The sequence below is a fragment of the Lytechinus variegatus genome, chromosome 2 (genome assembly GCF_018143015.1).
Source record: "Lytechinus variegatus isolate NC3 chromosome 2, Lvar_3.0, whole genome shotgun sequence".
NCBI classification, from domain to species: Eukaryota; Metazoa; Echinodermata; class Echinoidea; order Temnopleuroida; family Toxopneustidae; genus Lytechinus; species Lytechinus variegatus.
The window spans coordinates 9,579,137-9,604,662 of NC_054741.1; the positions used below are offsets into that span (position 1 = coordinate 9,579,137).

At 35.3% G+C, this 25,526-nt stretch overlaps 1 long non-coding RNA gene across 1 annotated transcript in view; it reads right to left on the reverse strand.

The window, feature by feature from the left end:
• The window catches only part of LOC121407257, a 45,649-nt gene extending 22,187 nt beyond the window's left edge, over positions 1 to 23,462 (reverse strand). Inside the window, exons 1-2 of the long non-coding RNA XR_005968897.1 lie at positions 23,339 to 23,462; positions 13,315 to 13,356 (exon numbers count right to left, since the gene is read on the reverse strand). This is a non-coding gene — a long non-coding RNA (uncharacterized LOC121407257). The remainder of the gene's footprint in view (positions 1 to 13,314; positions 13,357 to 23,338) is intronic.
• Between the last annotated feature and the right edge of the window lie 2,064 nt (positions 23,463 to 25,526).

The following is a 25,526-nucleotide window of genomic DNA, read 5'->3' on the forward strand; positions in this document are numbered from 1 at the left end:
TTTAACAAGCTTACGTTTAAGTATTTCCTTTTATCAACGTTCAATTGTTTTATTGATGTCTTTCACTTTAGAACCACTGAAACATTGTTTCCAATTATTACTATTTTTGTAATGTTATAATCTGAAGAGATATGTAAATTTTATATCTTATCAGAAGTGGATTGTTATGGCCCAAGGTATTTGCCTCCAGACTCTGAAACAGAGGGTCATAGGTTCAATCCCAGCCATCACAGGATTATTCAGCAAGAAATTCTTCCAAATTTTGCCGCACTTGACCCAGGAGAGGTAAAGGGGGATACCTGGTAGGATTAATTCTTGAATGCACTGAACACTGCCGAAAAAGTAGCATCTCGAGCTAAAGCCAGGATGATAATAGTTCCTCTTTGTATCCTTTGGCAAAAAGTGCTCTATCAAAAATATATTGTACCACTTTAAATACACCATACACTCTCAATTTCACAGATTTAGAACCAGTCCTGATGGTAAGTAACCATTGAACAGTCAAACTGTGGATTTAGATATTCAAATCACAAAAGATTTGAAAATAAAACCTTTGAGGTTTAAATATAGATCTTCTGTATCTGTTCTATCCAGAATCAAATATGCCACTGAACCACAGTAGACAGTGATTCGTATCAAATCCCAACAATGTTAATAATAGCATAAGGTTAGCAATGCTCCTTTAACTGCTTGGTCTTAAAAGTGAAAAGGGGGCAACAGATTGTTATTGAAGAGTAATTGAATTCAAGTGTAATTTTTTAATGCATTTAACCTTGTGTCTGAAATGCACTCGAATACTCTTTTACCCTACCATGAAATTAATAGAAATATGTGTTTTGTATATTTGACATTTTAATATGCGGTTCGGCAAAAGTATGAGATAAATCCTTTTAAGAATTCCTGATGAAAAGGGAATTTCAATATGCATTCAAATATAAACAAATGACTTTAAGCACTCACTGTTCACAAGATTGAAGTCATTTCTTTTTCAATTTCACTTTATTTATTTTCTCATGCGTTTTCTTTCACTTTATGTTATTAAAGCCAATCTAAAAAGGTAAAGGGTCAAATATGTGCATAACATGAGTATCATCTATATTATTCCAATCTCATAAGTGTGCAGTGGCTACACAATTTTGCTTTACGATTAATCTTTATGAAAATCCAATTTTGATTTATTTGGTATTTAGTAACCTCCCTCTGTAATTATTTTGATTTTTCTTAAGATGGCCTTTTGAGCACTAATCTCACAAAATTAGTAATTCAATTCCGGGGGGGTGTTTCACAAAGATTTAAGCAAGACTTAGAGTTGCACATAAATAAGATATGCATCTTATTGATCAATATGCAGTAAAGCGCATCCTCTTGGCATGATGTGACCAATGTGGTAATGCCTTAAATACTGTATGCAACTAGGTATTTAAGTACAACTCTTATTCATAGATAAATCTTTGTGAAACACCCCCTGATATCAGAAAGCTACAAAGATTCTATCCTATCATCTCTAAATTATGCCATGCTTGAAATAGTGGTTTAATATAAATAAATAAATATATATATAGAGAGAGAGAGTTATTTTGATCAGGCACGTAAAATTATGATATACCTAACACTGTAACTGTTATAGCTCATACATGTACCGGCTTGTTATATTCTAGTAATGAATTGAGATAGTTACATTCACATTTGGGCAAAGAAAGTCCGACCCCCTAAATATGGGACCTTCATGAAATTTTCTGTCTCTGATTTCCGGTTCTTATAAGTCTGGAATATTGTCAAAAGACCATGACTTGGTCAGTTTATAAAGTGAAGTAAAACTTGAGAAAAATGGGGGTCGGCCGTACAAAAAGGTTGATTATTTAATAGAATTGCCCATTTGTGGAATTTACCAAAGTCGATTCACCCTTATTTCGCACACATTCAGAGCCCAATTTGACATAAAAAGGGTGCTATTTATAATCATCATCATTATCTGAACTTGGAGAAAGGGCTTCATAGAATCAGGATTGTGATCCGTGTTGTCTTTGATAAAATTTGATGAATTTGGTTCTGCAGAATTGCATTATTTATGTTCATAACCTGTTATCATTACGACTGACTTTGTCTAGTCACCTTTTGAAAGTTTTTTTTAACTGTTTCGGGCAGATAACTCAAATTACGTTGATATCGTAAATCCCAGCTGATTCAGGTTTTGGTAAGTTTGACTGTATCTTGAATGAGATAACAGCAAGTAGGAAACGTTCAATAAGAAAGAGGATTCTTGTAACAATGATTGCCTCATCATGTCATATATCATGGAAACAGGGAAAGGCTCATAGCCTAAGATGAGTCACGCCTCAAAGTCAGATTTAATGAATCGCAAATGGGATAACTGTCGGGAGACAAGCAGCAGGACATTAATTCGAAACACTTAACCACCACGCCAGACTGTACGGCGCCAGACCGAAACACTTCAGTGTACCTTTCGCACCTCTCTCCCTCCCTCGTGGATCGGACAAATCGGGAGAAACAAAAATGTTTTTGTAGAATTCCCAGAGCTTTATTTAACATTCTATCTGATATTTGATGGGATCATCGGATCCGTTCCTAACCAAGCACTTCGACAGGTCTTCCAGCCCCCCCCCCCCCTTCTCCTTTTCTCTTACTCTCATTTGTCATTCATACACGTATCCTCTTCAGAGAACTCTGGCCGCCAGATGCTATGTCTGTGCATGATAGTTTTATAGCCAATGAGTTCAGTTAATAAAACAGTGAAAAGTTCTCTGCCATTGCCCAATATCCTTAGAAGATAAAAGTTTGAACAATATTCGGTCAAACAATTAAACTGAAGAAAGCTGCCTTTTTAAGTAACAAACGATGAATATCTCCAGGTGGTAGTTGCTATCAAAGGAAAGCAAAGGAGTGAGACAGAGGATTCTATAATATTTGCATCTATGACAGTTGTTCAGTGGAAAATACTAACATTAAGCCAATCGCAGCATTAATGAGCCGACTGTTCACATTAATTCATTAAAATACAAAGTTCTCTCAAGTTTTCATAATCCTGGACTATTGATAACCCCGTATTATCCTTAACCACAAACTGTCAATTTTTCCTTTTCACACAGGCCAAATTTGCTGCGTTATCCCGGCTACGGAAATGCTTACTTTTCTCCCGGGGGGCCACTTCCATTCACGAGTGGATACCATGCGCGACCATGGGGTCTCGAAAAGCACCCTAAATGCGTAATTTCTATATTCTGAAAATGCACCCCTAAGCAAGTATTGGCGTGTGAAACCCTACCCTTAACAAGTATTGGAAACAAAATCGTTCTTGGCAAATATTCCTTGAAATGAACCCCTAAACAAGTACAGGAATGTTTTATTGTTACGGGTCCTTCGGTCGTCGGCTTTACCTTATTTGGTTTAGTACGACCCCACCTTCTACACCTCGCGCAAATCGGACTCTAAACACGAAGTGTTGGGGCAAAAAGGACATCCTTTATAAAACATTTTAATTTTGTTTTATCATCCCCGCAAATTCGACCCTAAACACGTAATTTTCCGAGTGAAATAGATTCCCTTTTTTAATTATTTTTGTGTTTTTGACACCCTTATCACGTTACATACGTAACGTGTCTTATCGTGAAAAAGACATCCTTTTTACGTGTTTTTTTGGTCGCGCATGGTATCCACTCGTCAATGTAAGTGGCCCCCCCCCGGGACTTTTCTCAAACTAAATTCAGTAGTCCCAGACTAGTGGTAGCAATTCATGAGCGCTTTAATGTATCTCTAATTGGACAACAGGGCTGGCTCCGTTGCCCTTAGATAGGGCAACATCAAGCACCGTCTTTGCTTGGCCGGGTTTCTTTTCTCACAGTGACTCTTAACCCTGGACTTTCATGCTTAACATCCCCAATGCTCTTTTAACCCTGCTATTTTGAAGGGCAAAATAATCCTGTACTATGTAGGGTGGGTACGGAAACTTTGCAAAATCGCTGTGAGAAGAAATTGGGCTAAGCTTAAGGCTAGATTATAGGATGGGCTAACTTGCCATTTAGCCCCACCTACATGTACAGTACAGGGTTAAGGACAATTTCACCTGTGAGAAAAGGGTACCAGTATTAACAGTAAAAAGCATGTATTTAGTGTCATGTGATCCAAGTACCTGTTCATTATTGAACTATTTCTTACTATTTCTTAAACAAAGTGCTTAAATAAGTTTAATAATTCACAAAATCTGCATAAACTATGGTGTCAGATCATAGATTCAAAACCACATTTGTGAATTTGGTCCAATGAGAGAAAGAGACAGGAAGAGAGAAAGACAGACAGATAGTTAGATAGAGAGAAAAGGAGGAAGTGAAATAGACAAAAAATGATAGAGTGAAGAGAAAGGGACACGAAGCAAGTTGAGTTATATCCTAATTTTGCAATACGGCGAGGCACCAATCCCATTATGGTGAATTTTTCAAAGAAACACTAGCACAAGTGACTCTGCATAAAAATAAGAAGTTGAAAATTGCCCTACATCTTCATGACGTCAACTCACTCGTCTAATACAAATAAAATCTGATATCCGCTCCCTCCCACTTAGGTCTTGCAATAATATCAAATATCATTGTGTAACCTGTCCCACTTAATTATATTTTTCTCTTTAATTCTTATTACTAATGCTATTTTTGAGTTTGAACTATTCTTTACCCCATTTGTTTGAAATACATACTTCATTTGTCATCCCCTCTAAATCCTTTCCCTTCACTAATCTCCTTTAAAAGAGAATGAAATCCTTGGAGCAAGTTAGCTTGTGTGAAAGCAGAAAAATAAAAAAATAAGATTGACCAAAGTTTGAGTAAACTTGACAAACAATAAGAGCGTTTTGAGCATTTGAATATCAAGATCAATAGTGCCATGCAGATCCTCCTATTGGCAATACAACCAAGATCTGTGATGTCACACAACTCTTCTGACACTGAAAATAAACCCCAAAACATCTCTCCTTTTTCTCATTCTAATGATATGACAAAAAATCCATCCACAATATAATGTTGTAAAACATCTATCACATGTCCTCTCATTCAATGATATTTATACTGATAGAGCAACATGGCTCTGCCCCTGCACTGTAGCTGCCGGCCCGCGATCAATTGGGCAAAATGAATTTTCAGAGTATTTCAGATTTCAGATTTCTTGGAATTCAGTGTCCAAACTCCATCCCGTTTTTCACCTATTTCACCTCTTCATTTTCATCTTTGATACGCCACTGATCTTGTATGACTATTATGAGGCACAGAATCAATGAGTAAAATATCTGTTTTCATTGCCTATTGGGCTCTTTCATCATCTGTTCAAAATGAAAGAAGATTTTACTTTATTTAGACAAGACAATAAGATTACCATCAATGATTACCCTTGCTGCTTTTCCATTTTATCAGCTTTTCAGACATACAAATAATGAATGTTTATGAGTGCAATGGACAGAATACCTCATGACATGGAAAGATGAAATGATCCACTGAACGACATGTCTGCAGTCTTGGTGCTCGCATGCAATGGACAAAATCGTATGGATCCAAAATTGCACGGTTGATAACGTAAATGGGCTAAATGATCGGTGTCGAACATCTAATCAAATGACAAGGATCTATCTAGGTGTCATACACATCACATTATTATTAAAATCAACATCAAATACATATCCCACACGTACCTGTACATTCAATTCTATGATATTAAATCACGGAATTGCTGGTGATTGAATATGGCATGAAGTATGACAGGTCACAGCCCTGACAGGTCATGTTTATAATGTTTACCAGAATAATGTGTTGACTAACGAAATATATACTAGATATTTATGCTACTTGGTGAGCCCCCTATATCCTTCAAGTTTTGACACAATCTATAGACATTCATACAACATGCCTCAAATGTCAAAACCCTTGTTTCACCACAGATTGCATATTTCTTGGCAGGATGAACCAACAGTCATTATTTAAGCACTGTTAATTCTCCAGCATTCTGAGGAAATTGATCCGCATGGAAGAGGAAATGCACACGGAAATGGAATCCACCCTTCTTTCCTTTTCCATCTCCTAACGACGGAGCAAGCGCACTGGCCGTTAACATGAAATCTACCAGGGTCCAACACCACTTCACTGACATCTTGAGTGAACTCGACGATCACCGTGTTGTCTTAGTAGCTCCTGATTTAAAAGTCAAAGAGGTCATTACTGTGATCATCTGACAGTCAACGATCGTGCCAACTAAAGATCACGCGCCAAAGAGGAAAAAAAATCAAGATCATAGCGAAAAAAAAAACAACTTCTCAACAGTCACACAAAGATGAGAGATTGCAAGGCAGACGTTGACATTCTTGTACACGATCTTTCTTTTGCAGTTTGTTGACCGTCAAGTCCATCCCCCAAATAAGCAAGTGTGATACAGGAAATTTCATCAAAATTGAATGTAAAATAAGTAAGGACAATTTAAAATTTAACTTAATTTTTTCAAAACAATGGTGACTTGCAGTTGAGATAGCAGATGTCACACATTTAATTATCATCACTATGATGGAAAACACATGTTTGATCAATTCATGAACATGATGAATTTACATTGTTCTAAGCTCTTGTGTTTCAAGAAAGAGCATCCCAAACATGCACTTAAAAAAAATGAAAGTTATTTTAATTGTGCAGTGGATATATCACCAGACACATCACTTCACACCCCTTTCTATACAAAAAGTATTTTTGTATTCATCATTAAAAAATAATAATACCAACATGCTTATATAGCGCATATCACTGCCAAATGCGTCCCTACATGTATGCGCTTTATTGGATATTATAATATAGAGTTTATAAATTCATATTCATGGGTTTTCATTAAAGTTTCACCAATATTTTTCTTTGTTTTTTGCTTTTATTGGAACCAATTTTCATCTGGGTGAACTCCCTTATTAATGACCCATACGACTAGAGAAAAAGGGAATTTTACATGCTCATTCACAGATGAGTCGATGGATCAAGTAAATTTTCACACAGGAGCTTATAGTCAGGGAGTAAAGTTTCCTCCATTCCTACTAGATCAGAATGAAAACAGGCTCCCACAACGCCAGCACAGAGAGAGAGAAATCGTTAAAAATGTTTAGCCATTTATAGATCAAATCTAACACTATAAACTAAGAATGTCAACTCATAACAATCTCAATTTCATCACATTTTAAAAATTTCTGCCTCTTGGGGAATTTTTTTTACAATAGTGACATGTATCTCAAATTGATGTCACAAATGTATTCAGTTAAGAATTTCATTTCACAATTTGTGGAAGTGTGGAACAATTTAGTAACATAATAACCAATAATTGGTAATAATTGGCATAAAGGGGAGATTATCAATAACCTATGAATATGTTAACAAAAAAGCAATATTTGTTTCCAAACACACCTGCAATAATATGAAAAATTCATGATTTACATAGGATACTATACCTTCTTAAGCTTCATTCTTAAAATAGTTATACTTTTTAACTTCCTTCAGTATTTTTATCACCTTATATAATAAACAAAATCATGAAATAGCATCAATTATCACACATTTCCTGATAAGCATTACAATGATTCAGCTAAACTTTCCTCAAACAAGCAAGTCAGTGGCACTCAGAAGTTGTCAGGAGACCAACGACTTCTCCCAGATCAAAAATATTGAACATTCCATTTTGACTCCCACAGATTAATCAGCGAACATACCCAATTTGATGTGGAGATTTCCTCCAATATTCTGCATCTGTAATTCATTATTTCAAGTCATTTGCGGATACCACTACCCAAAAGAAGGAGTGCAATTTACCCCAATCAGCTCTCCATAAAAACTGATTGGATAAAGTATGGAAGGGGATTTTCTTTGTGCTTTGTGGCACTGTCGAAAAGTGGGTAGGTTTCAAAGTTTGTTGATGTCTTACGGGTTTATGGCATTCCATGGTAATGAAATATGCATTTGGGCCGTTTTCTTCTTGTAAGATATTTCAGCCCCCATTTCATAACCTACAGATAATTCACCCAACATTTCAAATAAACATCCTGTCAATTCTCACAGCTTATGCCAGTCCCACTTTCGAAACCGACTCCAGATTGACGTTAGCTATTATGATGGCCAATGACATTAATCGGTATTACTGTGACTGAGGTATTCTTATCAATCATCACTCTTATTAATGGTTCATGTAGAAAATAAAGATAAGCACAACATAAAGAGTAAAGCAATGTTTTGATTGATTGGTGGGGATTTTTTACCTGATTGCTAAGAAGCATAAATGCTTGTAAGCAAGCAACCAGAGGACCAACGGCTAAGGTCCTCTCCGAAGGACCTGGTAATGAGGATTAATGCCTTACCAAAGGGCACTAGCGCACCAAGTGGGAATCGAATCCGGATCACCGGAATACAAATCCCCCGCTCTACCGACTGAGCTATCGCACCTCCACTGTATCAAAATAAGTGGAATATTTTATGATTGAGACTTTTGAAATATCTGAAATATCTGATAACTTTTTGCACGCACAGATTATAATTCAGTGAAATACTTCATTATGCATTATCAACAAACAAGAGCATGGCAGGCCCTTGAATATCTTCAGGGCACAATATTCCATTAAAGCACAAACGGGTAAAATCAAAGAGGATACAATATCCAAGGCCAATCAATTGCACATGCAAAGCCATGATCTTGGTGGCCTTGGATCAGGAAAAAAATTACACAGGAACTCAAGGAAATTTTGCACCTGAAATGCCCAAGAGCCAAAAATCCCAGTGACTACAATGCTAAATCCTATCCAATGTTGCAGATTTAAGCTCAAGGTCCTGAAAAGTAACCCCTGAATATAGAAATTAAAAAAAATCCTGCCTGGGATTCAATTCAAGCCCTGGAAAGTGTCCTTTAGAAAAATGCACTCACCTGGCTTAAACTTAGAATGTGAAGAGGGGTTGCTAAAAGTCACTCTTCCATCACTGAACATTTCCTACTCTGATTTGGAGGAAGCTGTATAGTCGAAAACTAAAATGCCCCTTAATCCAGATACATAGCAAGCATACATACCACTTCCTCCACTACAAATGTCGAAAGAGAGTGGCTCCTTTTAAATGTCTTAAGAAAGAAAGGGACCACTTTTCGACGCTGGTAAAGGATGAATTTGATGAGTAATGATAATGACTGATATTACTTAAGATCAGCACTAAGACTTCATTTTGAAAGCCATTAGACCGGTCCCATTTTCAAAAGCAAAAAAAATATATATTCCCTTCTATTCATTATTGTAAAAAATGAATTGAAAGAAATTTCCTTAGGCAAATCCACTTTGTTTAATTCTTGGGGGACAAAATTTGAATAAACATTATCTAATAAAATACTCAAAATAAATATGTACTGTACTCAGTAAAAACCTTCAGAATTTCATCTTTTCAGTTTCACCTCCAATTTCAAATAAGTATTCATGTTTTGTTTCTATAATTTACTGTGGCCTAAATCCAGTCCAAGCAGTGGGGGGGGGTGATAGCAAAATATCAAGCTGAAAATAAAAAATCTAGGGGGCACCCCCACATCAAAGGCTATGCATACAGGAACTGGTATAAAATGTGTACGCAATCCAACTTTTGGTGATGACAGTTAAGGCCTACATGTATCACAATTTTTTATGGTTATTAATGGTTTTGTTGAGATTAGATATATAAACTAAAAATTACAGTTGGACAGACCAATTATATCGATATGCAAGCAAAATGAGCAAATGAAGAGTCAACATTTTTTCCATGAAAACTCACTGGTTAGAAGTGATTTTAAAAAGATGGGATCATGAGTATTGGGAATAAGGGTGTCTTATGAAATGAATCATATGCCATAACAGACCACAATTAGAGATGCTCGGCGGGTCGCGCAGCCGAGCCCATGTATCCCCCGAACCCACCATGTCATCCGTCATTGCAATATATACAGCTCACACAGAAATTTGACAAATAAATACTGTAAAAGCTGTTATTTTCGCATACAGAATTTTTCGAGAATCGCGGTGTCCCGACATTTTCGCTTTCGCGGGTTATTCAAATTCGCGATCGGAAGATGTATGAAACATTTCCACAGCATTTCAAAGAAGCATAACTGGTGCAATTCATGTGCAAATCTATACTCCTCAAATTCACTGTTCTGATATGTGTTTTAAACATAAATATGTCCTTGTAAAAACAGTTACAAATTGTGGAAAAAGGTGGCTTAAATTTCACTTTTTTAAACTTTAGATCTAAAAACTCATCTTGCCACAGGATCTATAGGGTTAAGCAATCTTTGGAATTTGTGTTTTGTTCGATTCATTTTTCAAAAAAATTGGTAAAAGTGCAAAATTGTGGAATTTTGTGAACAGAATGTTCACCTCAAAAATTCTGGTCATGTGACTTATGAATATTAATAGTATGCAAATAGCTATCCATACATGTGTATAGAGTCAATTAGATGACAATAAAATCAAATGATTTCATGGAAAATACATTTTAATATTACAGTGAGTGTATAAATATTGATAAAAAAATGTTAGAAAATAGTTTAGGCTCTGATTTTATTTGAGAAATTAAAAAAAAGTGAATTTCTAGCTAACTTTTGAATCACTAACTGTACTTTCTAAACCTTTTTTTTGTACATATAGAGGTGCATATCTCCATATTCTCACTATGCTGGATGTTTTCAATAGCAAAGCTTTGCTGTTGGGGGCATTGGCACTGACTAAGAAATGTGTTAATATTTTCGCGTGTTGTTAAAGGGGAATCCAGCCTTGGCCATAAAATGTTGTGTTGGGAAGGAGAAAAATAAATTAAACAGAATGGTGAAAGTTTGAAAGAAATTAGACAAGCAATAAGAAAGTTATGGCTGCTTTAAAATTGAGATCACTAATACTATGTAGATTTCAAATTGGCAACTGGGTAAGTAAATTATGACAAGGGGCAAGGACAACTTTCCCATAGGCCATGTACTTTATTATCAGGGATTTGTGGTTTTCTCCTAAGTACCCATTCCCCTGGGGCAGTAATCTAAATATAACCCGTGTAGTATATTGTTTTATGTCCTCATGAAAGAAAAATATAATTTGAAATAAAACTTTTGGGAAAAATGACATTTTAGCCATAATATGTATTGGAGTACATGGAAGAGTAGTCCTTGCCTTACATCACTATGACATCCCATATGCGGCCAATTTGAAATCTCCATGGGTATAGTGATTACCAATATTTACAACTTTTAAAAATTCATATCTTTCTTTTTGCTTGTCCAATATTGTTCAAACTTTCACCTATCAACTTGTCTGATTTTTCTTTTCCTTATAAAAACAAGTTTTTATTTGGGTTGGATTCCCCTTTAAATTCGCGGCCGATCGGCAATCCGCGAAAACAACAGCTTATACAGTACAACTATCATGGCGACAATGACCCTAGCATGCAGGTCCCCAAAGCCCATCTACCATCTAAGTGTGGCTGAAAAGTGACTTAGGGTTGCGGACAAAGAGATTCTTGCATGTAAACTTTAACTTTGACCTGAAAATGACCTTTGACCTTACCATGTGACCTCTGAGTGCAGCATAACATGCAGGTCCCCTAACTCCATCTACCATCCAAATCTGGTTGAAAAGTGACTTACGGTTGCAGAATTAGGTGTCATAAGAGAGTCTTGCATGTAAACTTTAATGTTGACCTGAAAATGACCTTTGACCTTACAATGCGACCTCCGCATGTCCGGAAGACAGGCCTATCGGGTTCAAATGGTTAAATTCATATTCCGAGATGATGCAAAATTCAAAATTCTGAACAAAATGTCTTGCACATTTTTTTATGTGATTAAATTGCTATATATATGTTAGAAGGCAATTACAAATCTTGGATATAATTTGATATAATTTTAAATAAAGATATGGGAGATATTGCTGTTAGTTTTTTATTCTTTGGCATTTATTTGATCAATGTCATCATTAACTCCTTGTAAACTTAACTTAAGAATGGGATAGGCCTATATATGTACACATCATCCCCACTTCCACAAAGATGCGAGGATTTGATCTGCCCATTCACACCAGTGTATCTAAAAGGGTGGTTGATTGGTTTATAATCCCAAGTTAGAACAATATTTAAAATTAAGAATTTGCAAAATTGAGACAAATTAAGCACTTTCACAACATTAAAAGATAAATTCACCCATTAATAGTAGTAAAAATCATTTAATGATTGAAAAAAATATCTTTCTGTCTTGAAAAGTGTTGAAATAATTAGGGGAGATCCTGGGTTTAGTTGGAACATGGTGTAAGTTGAAACATTGTAAATTTCTTTGAAGCCTGTAAAACAAATTTATGCAATACAGCCCTCAATTTATTGCTATTAATAATACAAGTGTTGAATTATTATTGCAATAAATTGAGGGCAATATTGCATAAATTTATTTTACAGGCGTTAAAGAAAATGACAATGTTTCAACTTACCCTATGTTCCAACTTACCCCAGTCTCCCCTATACAGGCCATCACCCTCCCCTCTCCAACAAGTGGGCAGACATATCTCCTTTCCCCCAACCCCCAACCCTCCCCCCCCCCCCAATTTACGCTGTTAATTTCGTTGAATTCCTTAAGAATTTTTCTTTTTCTGGTGAACTCACCTTTAACTGATAAAAGCAAACTAATTTCCCTATGACGCAAAGGCTCTGTTCAGGATTAATATCAGCCAAAAAAAAAATTGTATTGAAAGGGCAGCAACTTCAGTAGGGAAAAGAAAAACCCTCAAGTATCAGCAATTTTCTACTTTATAATACAATGATAAAAAATGTTTTGAAAGTAATGATCCTTTGTACTTCCAAAATATTTAATCATTAGGCAAGTAAAAAAAAGCAACACTGCTGGATTTCAGACAATATAAGATGTGAAATATATGTACACCCCTACACTGCTTCATATACAATCATTGTAATGCTTCTCATTCTAGAAAAAATGACAATAAACAAAACAAGCAACTGCAGACCTATTTTGTTTCACCACCTTCGGGGATAAAGAATGTGCCTGGTCAATTCTCAATCAGTGAGGGGGCTGTTCATCTCTCTCAACTGGTTAAAAAACATATTATGGAGGAAAGGAACATGATGCATTTTGCCTCTTTCACTGGTAAAAAAATATGTAGAGGGTCTATTTAAGTTTCAAAAGTTGCTTTCAAAATGCAATTTAATTAGGCTGTTAGGCTTAGGATTCACCAATGCTGCAATTATATATTTCAAATCCTTTATTTAACAAAAATACAAATAATTGATTGCAGATCATACTTACGTACAAAAGAACACATGTAGCTGAAAAGTTTTGACAGCAATCCTGCAACAGCAAAAGAAATATACACATATTGTGTTAAATGTGTCAAAATATTACACCATCTTTGAGATGAGACAAGCGTCAAACTACTGCTTAATGTACTTTTTTACATGACTTTTATTTCATGAGGTACATCAACTTTACTTCTTTGTACTCCATTTGACTTTACTTAGGACAGCATGAATATCACCCCAACCAAAAAAGGAAATAACAATAATAGCAATAATAATAACAATACAAAAATTAATAGTAATAATTATAATAACAATAATAATGATAACAATAATACATACATGTACAAAGGTAAATAAATAAAGGATTAAAAATACATCATAAATGCATAACAATTTTTATTATTGTTGTTACTAATTTTATCATCATTGTATCTGTATTACTGACTGACACACAGGCAAACTTACTGACATACAGAATGACTGACAGACAAAATATCGACAAACTGACAGACAGAATGACTGGCAGACAAAATATCTGACAAACTGACAGACAGAATGACTGACAGACAAAATATCTGACAAACTTACAGACAGAATGACTGACAGACAAAATATCTGACAAACTGACAGACAGATCGACTAGCAGACAAAATATCCGACAAACTGACAGACAGAATGACTGGCAGACAAATAGGCTGAAAAATAGACAAACAGAAAGACTGGCAGACTGACTGAATTTATACTAATTATTATAAATAAATACACGAATTTACAAACATCTAATGAAAGTTTAAAAGTGGATTATCGATCATGAAGTGGTCATCCAAGTTCTTCTATATGCATAAAAGTTAATAGTGATTATTCAGTAATTGGAAAAAAAAACCTCAGTAGACACAGGTCTCTTTCTATAAAGCAATGTTAGCAGATCTGTGTTGCCAATCTTAAGGTATTTTCAAAGACAAAACTTTTTTGACCTACATTTGTGATGATACCAATTAACATTGATAATTTCCATTTTCATTATTGGTAACTCATATCAAAATATATTATATCATTTTCAATCATAATTTTTTATCTTATACATGATCAGAGGTACATATAATTTCTCACAATGACAATCCAAATGTTCAGTTTCATCTATTTTACCAGTAATTTTAGGTCACATCAATTGTCTTTCTTTAACTGTTAGAAGGGATTTTCAAACTTGTAATATTACATCAGGTTATACAACATTGTTCAATAATGACATTTTTTATTTTCTGAGCTATACTCTTGAGTTTTTCTGTCTATTTTATATTAACATGTATTTCCTTTTATTTTCTATCACTTGCTTGTCCTCTTCAGCCGAATAAATTCTTTCCTATACCTCCTAGACTCTAAAAGGAGGTTAGAAATGAGCAAACCTAACTCTCCAAAGAAAAAAAAATCAACAAAACAAGATTCAGAGAATAAACTCAAATTTGTTCAGCATGCCTGCACTTGTACGCCCTAATGGTTTTCCCCCATTAATAAACTTTTGCATTTACATTACTCGCTCCATTATGGCAAACAATTTCATCACTGCCTGATCAAAAACATTGACAAGGGTTCCAATTTGCGATGCCATTTGCGGTCCCCACCAGTAATTTCCCTCCTTCCGGACAAAACAATATCTTCTTTATTTATCCACTTCATTCAGCTTTTCATCTCTTTTGCGGATCAATTTTCCCTCTCTTTTCCTTATTCTTTTATCCACTGCCACTTTCCCTCTCTCCCTCCTCTCTCTACACTCCAGACTGTTCAATTTGTGAGGGGGCAAACTCAAAATTGGTAATTGTGTCACATTCTATTTGCCTGGGCATTAATCATCATCCGTGTAATCAGAATTCTCTACTGGATGTACCTTTCTACTTTATCCATTACAAATACAAAGCAAAATCCAATCCGCTACATAATCCCTCTTACAAACCCAAATGTTAAGTGTGTTCATAATTAATTGCAATTAAGCGGGAGAACACGCGAAAGAGGGAAATGATAATTTTATGATTATACTGCCAGTCAGTGAACTGCCATTGTAGAATACAGACTGCACTTTTATCAACTAATGAGAGTTTTGATTCTTAATTCAATCTCTCTCTCTTCGTAATTCTTCACCTTTCCCCCTAATCTCTCAAAAATGAAATACACAGACGTGAGCCTGATATTCTGAAATTGATGCACAAGTAACTGTTTTTGGCTAAACCTTGAATTTCCTAATTGGGTATTCATAACTTTGAGTCTACTGGCTCATGACATAATTGAATTAATTTACTTCAATCTGACTGTACTTTTCTAATATATTCTAAATAGGAAATCAAATTTTATAATCTATAATCTAAATAAATACTATGAGCAAATGAAAAATATTCCTTAAACAAATAACTAATGGGCTTTCAATCATTCCCACAGCAAAGAATTCTATTAGTATCCCTCAACCTTTTTTTTGTTTCAGAACATGAGCGTGAATAATGAATGATATTATTCAGTCTGTTAAAAACCACTTTCATTCTTTTTTTCTGAATTTCTTTTCATTTTTATTCTGCTTGCACATTTTTTTCATATCTCCCTTTGATATCTTTATAGATTTTCTATACTTTAAATGCTTCGTGTTTCTACCATTTATATCCAAAATGTTTTCCTTAACAAATTCTTAAACTTATTAATTTCAAAAAGCTCATCTTTTAATGTAGTTCCAAACCTGGGCCTGTATTCTGAAAAGTATTTTATCTTGTTTGTTAAATTCAATAGTCACAGCGATCAGATATGAGAAATGCCATTTACTATCATGCTGTTCCATGGGCGCATTACGCGCTTCAACCTATCACAAGTACTCCTTCAAAATCCTTACTATAATTTGCTAATCTTGAGTCACCGTTTGTCTCTAAATATATGTCCTCCCACCCATTTTTTACATCAGATTTCTGATTTTCTCAAAGCTTAAATTTTAGATAATTTTTATTTGTAAACATATTAATTCTTGATGTACATGGGGGCATTTGTGGTAATATGTTGCATTCTGTAACAGTTTTTTTTTGTAGCAGCAGGGCCTGTTGGGAGAACATTTTTCGGTACTAGGATGCAAGCTAACTCGGCACTTCAGACAACTCGGCCCATTCCCTCCTGGCATTCAATCGGCAGCATAACTCAAGTGGTAGCTTAACAAGCCCAAGTTCAACCCCATTCAAAGTTCATATCAATTAAATGTAAAATATTGTCAATATAAAATTAGCACCTGAGTTACTTTCCTTTTTTATCATTAAAATTACTCTCCTTTTCCTACTTCACTCTATCTATCCCCCCCCCCATGCAGTCTCTCAGTTGGGAGTGAGAAGAGAGCGAGCTTACTGATTTAGGATAGGAAAAAAATAGTTTTAAAAAAGGACTGCTGATAAGAACAAATTAAACATTATTATCATGACAGACATTTCTACAATAAACTGAGATTCAAGATTGTAGGCAATAGCTATTGTGTGTATGCAATGTGATTGAGCAAGAAGAATCCAGGAAATTGGTAGCCCTGAAAGTTGTATTTAAAGATAAATACCAGTTGTGGTAACAATCGTACGCCCACGTTGTGACCTTACATGACCTCTGATGGCATGGAAAGTTGACCCTTGACCTCAAGTTGATGTGATGTAAATATGGTTGATGTTTTATAGTTGATAATGAAGATATGTTTGATAATGTGATTTTACAAAATGGCGTCTACATGACATCACAATGACCTTTTGACCTTGAACTCAAAATGGGGTGGGGTTGGGTTGGGTTGGTTGGTTAATAATAATGAGAGAGGGTATTTATTATTAAAAGCACAAAATAACTAGCAAAGTTCTCTACGAGCTTTAAAATTACGGATAAACAAAATATACATAAACAAAAATACAGTAATAATGATTCAATTAAAAATAATAAAAATAAAAAATAAAATGAAAATAAATGAATACATTTTCACCGAATTTAGACTCTCCCAGAATGAAAGGCATTTTCTGTAGAGATCTGCGTTTTCAAATAACTTGTGAAAAGCTTAAGGTACATGAACTTACAATACATGTACATAGCCTGTGGCTATGATTTCATTTCTTCATTTCTTTAGCATAATTCAAATGCAATCCAAGTGCACCTCACAGTCACAATCACACACAAACACTCACCTACACCCGTGATTCTAACCATGAAAAAAAAAACTTTAAAATTATCTATTGTTTTTAAATTTATTATTATTTGATCTGAATTCTCTTTTTCTCCATCTCTCTGTCTTTTTAAAATATTTTTATTTCATTCATTTATTTCGATTTTTTTTTTTGGGGGGGGGTCATTGTTCGTGAATCATTAAAGGCGAAAAATTAATAAGCCCATGTGTGTGTGGTTGTAAAGGGGATGTGGAGCGAGGGTGTCAAAACACACTTAAATATTTAAATATCTGATTTAATTGTTTGAATAAGCCTATTACTTAGCATGCTATTCATGTACTAATTTAAAAAATTGCAGGAGCTGCACTTACTATAAAAAGATTTGCAATGTGGTTCACCATTATATTCTTCTTTTTTTGAATTGCCCATGGTTCCAGAAAATTCCCCCCAGTTCCTGTAAAAAGCCTGTGAGCCAGGGGCAATTTTTTTTTAAAATCGCCCCTGGTCTGCAGCTACTTATTCCAAGGCTTGTTCGCGCATGGACTCGTTAAGGGTATCAGAAACATTGATTTCGGATTTTCGAGAAAAAGGGTGGTTTTGAAAGACTGGTCAATGGTCAATCGCGGGGTCAAACGTATTTAGGGTATGTATTTTTCCCTGAGGTCATATTTTGGCAACAACTTGTTTAGGGGCCAAATTGTGTAAAAACGAAAAAATTGTTGAGGGGGTTATTTTGCAAACAGAGAAAAACTTGTTTAGAGGGTGTTTGGAAATTCCTTGGTCACGCGTGTGTACAGCGACATATTTGACTCCCCCCCCTGGGTAATTCTGGGTTTACTTTAGGGGCAAAAATTATTTGCACACAAAATTTAGCTTGCTAACTTAAGTTGTATACGGTACATTGATTTAACGTCTTCCTATCCTGCAATACCTGCATAATTAGACCCCCTCCCCCACACACTGTTTGGCCTTAGACCAAAAGCTTCGGTCTGTTTATATGTTGGTTGTTCCGCTGAACTTTGTTGGCTCCTCTCACCAAATACAGAGACCAAATTTCTAGCACCACCTGTACAGGGGACTCAATTGCCATACGTTTGTGTATTATGTTCGGATAAAACAGGGAAGTGAACTGAAGTTGCACCACAGCCGAAGTAAGTCACTGTTTTTTCCTCTTTTAAAGGTCAAGTCCACCTCAGAAAAATGTTGATTTGAATCAATAGATTCAAATTTGATTTGAATCAATAGAGAAAAATCAGACAAGCACAATGCTGAAAATTTCATCAAAATCGGATGTAAATTAAGAAAGTTATGACATTTCAAAGTTTTGCTTATTTTCAACAAAATAGTTATATGAACGAGCCAGTTACATCCAAATGAGAGAGTCGATGATGTCACTCACTCACTATTTCTTTTGTTTTTTATTGTTTGAATTATACAATATTTCAATTTTTACGAATTTGACGATTAGGACCTCCTTGCCTGAAGCACAAAATGTTAAAATAATGGAATTCCACGTGTTCAGGGAGGAATGAAACTTCATTTTACATGACAATGACAAGAAAATAAAAATATTTCATATTTCATATAATAAAATACAAAAGAAATAGTGAGTGATGTCATCAACTCTCTCATTTGGATGTATTAACTGGCTCGTTCATACAACTATTTTGTTGAAAATAAGCAAAACTTTAAAATGCCATAACTTTCTTATTTTACATCCGATTTTGATTAAATTTTCAGTGTTAATATGCTTGTTGAATTTATATTTTTTTATGAAATAAAGACAAAAATCAATGAGCCCCGCCGGAAAGATTTTGTATTATTGTTAACCCCCTAATGGTTGGTGGCTGCACGATAATAGCCATCTGTGACTGTGTGCGAGGAGAATTTTTTTTTTTTAATTTAAAATTTAAAAAAAAAATCCTCAAAACAGACGGCTGCCAACTACTAGTTTGGCCTTGGCATGGGTCCACTCCAACTCCAACTCCAAAAGCCAACGCCACCGCTGCGCCGCCTTAATTTTGGCCGGTCGGGGCCGCAGAGCCACACGTACGTGCAACCTGGAAATCTTATGCGCGCCGCCATTAATTTTCCATTTCGTCGAACTACGCGCTGATTGCTGGATCCTTTTTTGGTCTCATAAAATCTGAGCCAATCACAACCATCGTTTCCTTACAAAATATGAATATGCACGATTACAAAAGAGATTTTCACCCTCTTTCATATCATATACATTTTGTTATGGTTCTTAGTTAAGAAATAAATTAAAATATCGCTTTAAATGACCCATTTTTCTCATTAAAAAAATTAAATAAAAAAGGTATATTTTAATCAATCATATAAAAAAACTGCAACTTTTTTAAGAATTCTTTTAAGAAATATATTATTCTAAATGATCATCCCGATCTTTTTCTCATTTACAATTACAAGTGTTAAATTCAACCTGAGGCTGCAGGGTCATGTGAAGTACAGCAAATTCAGAGTGAAAAATTGTGAGATTTGACATATGTATCTCTGAAGGACGATTTTTTGGAAAGTAAGGAATTTATAGAATTATCGCTCGAAGGATTCAAAAGAATACATTTCAATCGTTAGTATTTGGGTGGCTTTTGAAGCAATCTTGCTAATTAATATGTTTTTTAATCAAAACTAACGATAGATAGAGCCGCCAAAATGTGAATTTCACCGTACGCTGCCTTCTTAGGCGCCCGTGCGTAGCGGCCTCGATTTTCCTTGGAATGCGGTGGCCTGTGTAGTCCCATATTGGACTTTACGCGTTACATTGAAATTCAACCTACTCTTGGTTATTCATGATCCTTTTAAAATATAACTAAATGTTGTAAGATTCAAATCTGTTGACATATCAATAATATATGTATTCATGAATATCATTTGTGAATTTCAACCAGTTTGAGATGTAAACACGTTTTCAAATTCAATATTCAATGTGAGTGACCGAGCTGAAAAAGTGAACAGTTCCAACTCGTAACTGAAATGCATGTACCGGTATGCAAGATCAAGCCAAGGCAATTAACTGTTCATATCTTCCTTATGCCCATAAAAAAGATGTTCATTTAGATCTATCTTACCTTTGTATTTTTGTGCTGAAAGCCAGGTCAGCGGTACTTGAGTGAGTTGCTCTCTGACCAGACCAGGTCCACGTCCACATGATGGGGTACGGGCCGGGGGGGGGGGGGGGGGAGGCCGGGGGTGTGGGTAAATTCCGGGGCATTTTCAATATGCGATGATTTTCTTTAAAATTAGACAACCCCATATCTGCATTTACATTAAATGCAATTTTTTTCATAGATCTTTGATAAAAATATTTCTTTATTTCGTCTTGAACACTACCATCTCTCTCGCTCTCTCTTTCTTGGCGTTAAGGCCAGAAGGGTATGTGCGTTGAGGGCTCTCCTGTGAAGACAGCCCCTTCATCATGATATAAGCACATTGTTTCTCATTGATATCTTGCGCTTTGGGTCTAAATCAAAATTACCTCATCAATACAGTGAATATTAAGAGATTGATCTGGGTACATATTGTTACCTTGACTAGAGATCAGAAATTTATTTATCAGCATTTTTCTTTTTTCACATGGGCCTATATGTTTCTGACATCTGCTAAATCTTGAAGAATTTGCAAAATACATGTAGTGGACAGCATGAAGAGTGATTAGAATTGATTACAATTATTTTGATCTTTTCTAATCGAATATAAATTTTCTTTTAATTTTGTATGGTTATTTACTGTAATTGAGATTGTGGTATGAACAAGAATATATTTGAAAATTTTATTTAAAATTACTTCATATTAATTTCCTTATCATGACCGCTGAATCCATAGTTATATTCTGTTCAGAGTGTACCAGGAGTAATCTGTCTAGCCAGGAGCAAGCAAACATGGTTCGCTTGTTTCAGAAACAGATTTTGTTTCAGGTAAGAATGTTCATGCCCTGGCTACTGATGAAGAGCATGCATGTTTAGTTTCTTTTTTAGTTTGATAAAAATTCTATTTTAACAGGAATACCACAATGATTATATTTCCTTGCATGTTGAGAGTTAATCAGAATGTGTAGAAATGAGTGGCGGGGGGGGGGGGGAGGCAACAGCATGAAACAGTGAGAGAGAGAGAGCGAGCATAAAGGAAGATTAATTTGCTTTATGAAATTGAGTTGTTTACTTGCCTTCAATACAAGTCTACAATGTTCTGTTTATGTTTTGTATAATAATAATAGTTGAAATTCAATATCTCTATATGTGTTGTAAATTTTTGGATAGGGGCCAGCCAGATGAAGAGTTTTAAACATTAAACCTATTTAATAAATTTCTCCCCAGTTTCCAAGGGAAAATAAGAGACATAAGCCACCTTCAACCCCACCCGTGATAAACATATAACTTACCATGAAAAACATATAAATACAAACATAAAAAAAATCAAATTACAAAATTGCAACATTTACATAATAGCGATAAATAATAAACATGATATTTACACAAACAAGTGCAAATTGGCAAAATGATTGAAGGAATAACGGCCAGTGGAAGAAGTTATATTGAACAGCCATTATTATCATTATTATCATTATTATTGTTATCATTATCATTGATTTATTTTTTAATTGTTATTTTATTCTAATAATCATGATTATTAATATTTCCTGCTGAAAAAATTAAAACTAATCATATTTACTTCATTACTTTGCGATTGAGTATATTGGCACAACTACATATGCGGGGCAAGGTGTACGTCCTTTTTATCACAATATTGCTCTTTTAGCTTTAATTTTGTGGTAAATTTTTCAGGACAATTAAAAACTGGAACTCTCTTTGTCTTACAAGGTATCTTAATGCCACAGAATCAGCACGATTTTGCAAGATTTGTGATGTGGTGCTCCATAGACACACACATAATGACACAGTACACACTATAGGGGCCTGCGGACAAGGGTAGATTCAAGACTCAATAGCGGGAAAGTTTGAAATTAACACTTGTAATTGTCAATGAATAAAGTGTTGCAAATGACCTAAATAATACAAAAAATCATGAAATTAGGGTACAATAAGTTGCAGTTTCGAGATATTATTTAATGATTTGAACTATACCCAAAATGTGCAAGAGCACCACCATAACTCGGGATGACGTGCGACGCCGGGAAAGAAGGCTTTGTTTAACTAAATTAACATCATGAGTATTGATGAAGTTTATATGTATTGATTCGTTATACATTCGTCAATTCGAAAATCGACACAACTTATTTTGGGGACCATCCCTGAATTAAATATTTTGGCCTAAAGTGACCTCATAATTACGATCCTGTCTCGTTTACGATTTTTTGGTATTATTTGACGAGCGCCCTCTCGCAACGTAGTGGTGAAATTAACCAAGATGGCGCGACACGTAAACTTTCCATTCACTGCGTGTAACGTGCACGTACGTGGCCAGAGCGTCGGTCATGATCATGCTCATGTCATGCCGATGGCGCGCTGGCGGAAGAGATGGCCGATGGAACAATAGAACTCCAGTCTCCACCAGGCCAACCAGGCCAGATAACTGCGATTGTTCACAATTTTCATTCACGCAGTACAGTACACACACTTGCACTACAAATAATATATCAGTCAATTGCCTAAACTGTCTTTATGGGGGAGAAGAGAACAAAACCGTAGATAGATCTAATTCATTGTAAAAATATGACCGACCGGTTTTACACGACTATTTTGATCATATTCGGTATAACATAAGCTGCTGACCGAAAACTACTTGCATGTCAAATTAGAAAGAAATACACCAATTTAAATGAACAAATTAACTATTTTAAGATACAAAACTATTTTAAAAATCTATTTCTAAATATGTTAAACTAAAAACTGAGTTGACCCTTACTCAATTTACTCGGCCGGCCCAGTCCAAATTAGCTCAAAATAACTCCAAAGCTAAATTCCAGCTTCGGATTCTAGCACTAGCAGCACTGCTTGCACCACATAAAGACGATAAACGAGCCAGACATTTTCATGCGTTGCCAATTTGATGATATTCATTCATGCATTTTTTCTCTAGAGATATCATAGAGATACGTAGTAATATATCTCTATGAGAGATATATACTGTTACTTATATTTGTTTGCTTATTTATCAATTTGTTTTTTATTAGTTCATCTAGTCATTCATTTATTAAAGTCTTACATTTCATTCACACATTTGTTCTTTTATTAATTTACAATCATGATAGCCATAAGTCCTGCCCAAACAAATATTATTATCGTCAAATACAATATCATTTTGATCCACCATCGCCGCACCACAATCACTACTATTACGTTGTTCTGTGCCACCAGTAGCCCACCACCACACATGCAGACCACTGGCGTATAAAATCCGTGTTGATGGGTGGGGGGATGACTGAAATATTTTGGCATTTTTTTTGCAATTATGTTTTTAGATATGCAAGGAATTGTCATTGATATGTCCACACTGGCGTTCCGTGGGTCACGGCAATGTGGGGGCACCAGCAAATTTTTTGAATCACAGAGTAAGCGCGCGAAGCGCGAGCTGATTTTTTTTCTTATATTTTGACCACAAACCGCGAGATTTTAAGGAATTTATTTTAGGAATCCATTAAGAGTATGCATATCTCACCATAGTCATCTAATGCGAGTGCCAAGCGCTTGCTGATTTCATTAGAATTACATCTGAACACATGAAACACTCTTCGTAGTCATTGCAATCATGATTATCATACGCATTTCACCAATCAAATATTGCGAGCGCGAAGCGCGAGCTGAAAATTTAGATAATTCAGACCTGAAGTGGGGCATTCTAAGGATTCTTTGTAGGAATAACTAGGACCATATAGGTATTTCATTAACCAAATGATGCGAGCGCGAAGCGAGAGCCGAAAATTTTTCATATTCAGATCAGAAGAAGGGACATTTTAAGGACTGATTTTAGGAATTCACGAAGAGCAGACATATCTCACCAATCCACTAATGCGAACGTAATCACGGACAGGAAATGTTTATATACGGAGACCTTAACATGGGGCAATCACTTTTTGAGTCATGTAAAAGAAGCATATGTCAATATATGATAACTCAAGTGCTAAAAAATATATTTGGTTTATATTGACTTGAAAACGTGATGTTTTAGTACAACAGGATTATATATCTTGTTAAACAGACAATGCGAGCACCAGGAACAATGAAGACGTAGGCCCTGGGCAAATTATGTTTCAAAGTTATGATAAAAATGTTTCTTATGTAATGTAACATAGATAATTATAATATAACATTATAATGAATTATATTTTCTTCTTTCCCACTACGTTTCTCTTCCTTTCTCCCTCATTTCTCCTTTTCCCCGTTTTTCTTTTTGGGGGGGTGCATGTGCCCCCATGCCCCCCCCCCCCGGTAGTTACGCCACTGTATGTCCATATGGCAAATACCCCTCCGATATTGTTATCTTTTTTACCCCATGATGTTTTAACGGTTTTATTAGAGATTACATTCAAAATGTTTTGACATTCCATCTTAATCCCTCCCCCCAAAACCCCAACATTGATGAATTGGGAGAAACGGGGGTTTCTCTTCAATGTTATAATAAGGACAAAAGTATTTCGTTTGCAAATGGTGAACTGGCTCTTTATTTGCATTTTTATGATCCAATGATATTGTTTTATTTATTAAGCGGTATTTTAGGAAGAATTTTCACCAACAAAACAATTATCTCTTGTGATTTTTTTTTCATTTCTTCCGTAAAAAGTTGGGGGATGTTTGTACAGGCCATCCCCCCCTCCTCGAAAAGTGTGGGGGGGATATATCCCCCCACCCCCCCCCCGGATTTACGCCAGTGATGCAGACCAATGCAATACATGTAGTAGTATAGTAGTAGTAGTAGTAGCGCAGCAGTAGTAGTAGTAGTAGTATAGTAGTAGTAGTAGTAGAGGTAGCAGTAGTAGTAGTAGTAGTAGTAGTAGTAGTGGTAGTAGTGGTAGTAGTGGTAGTAGTGGTAGTAGTGGTGGTAGTAGTAGTAGTAGTAGTAGTAGTAGTAGTAGTAGTAGTAGTAGTAGTAGTAG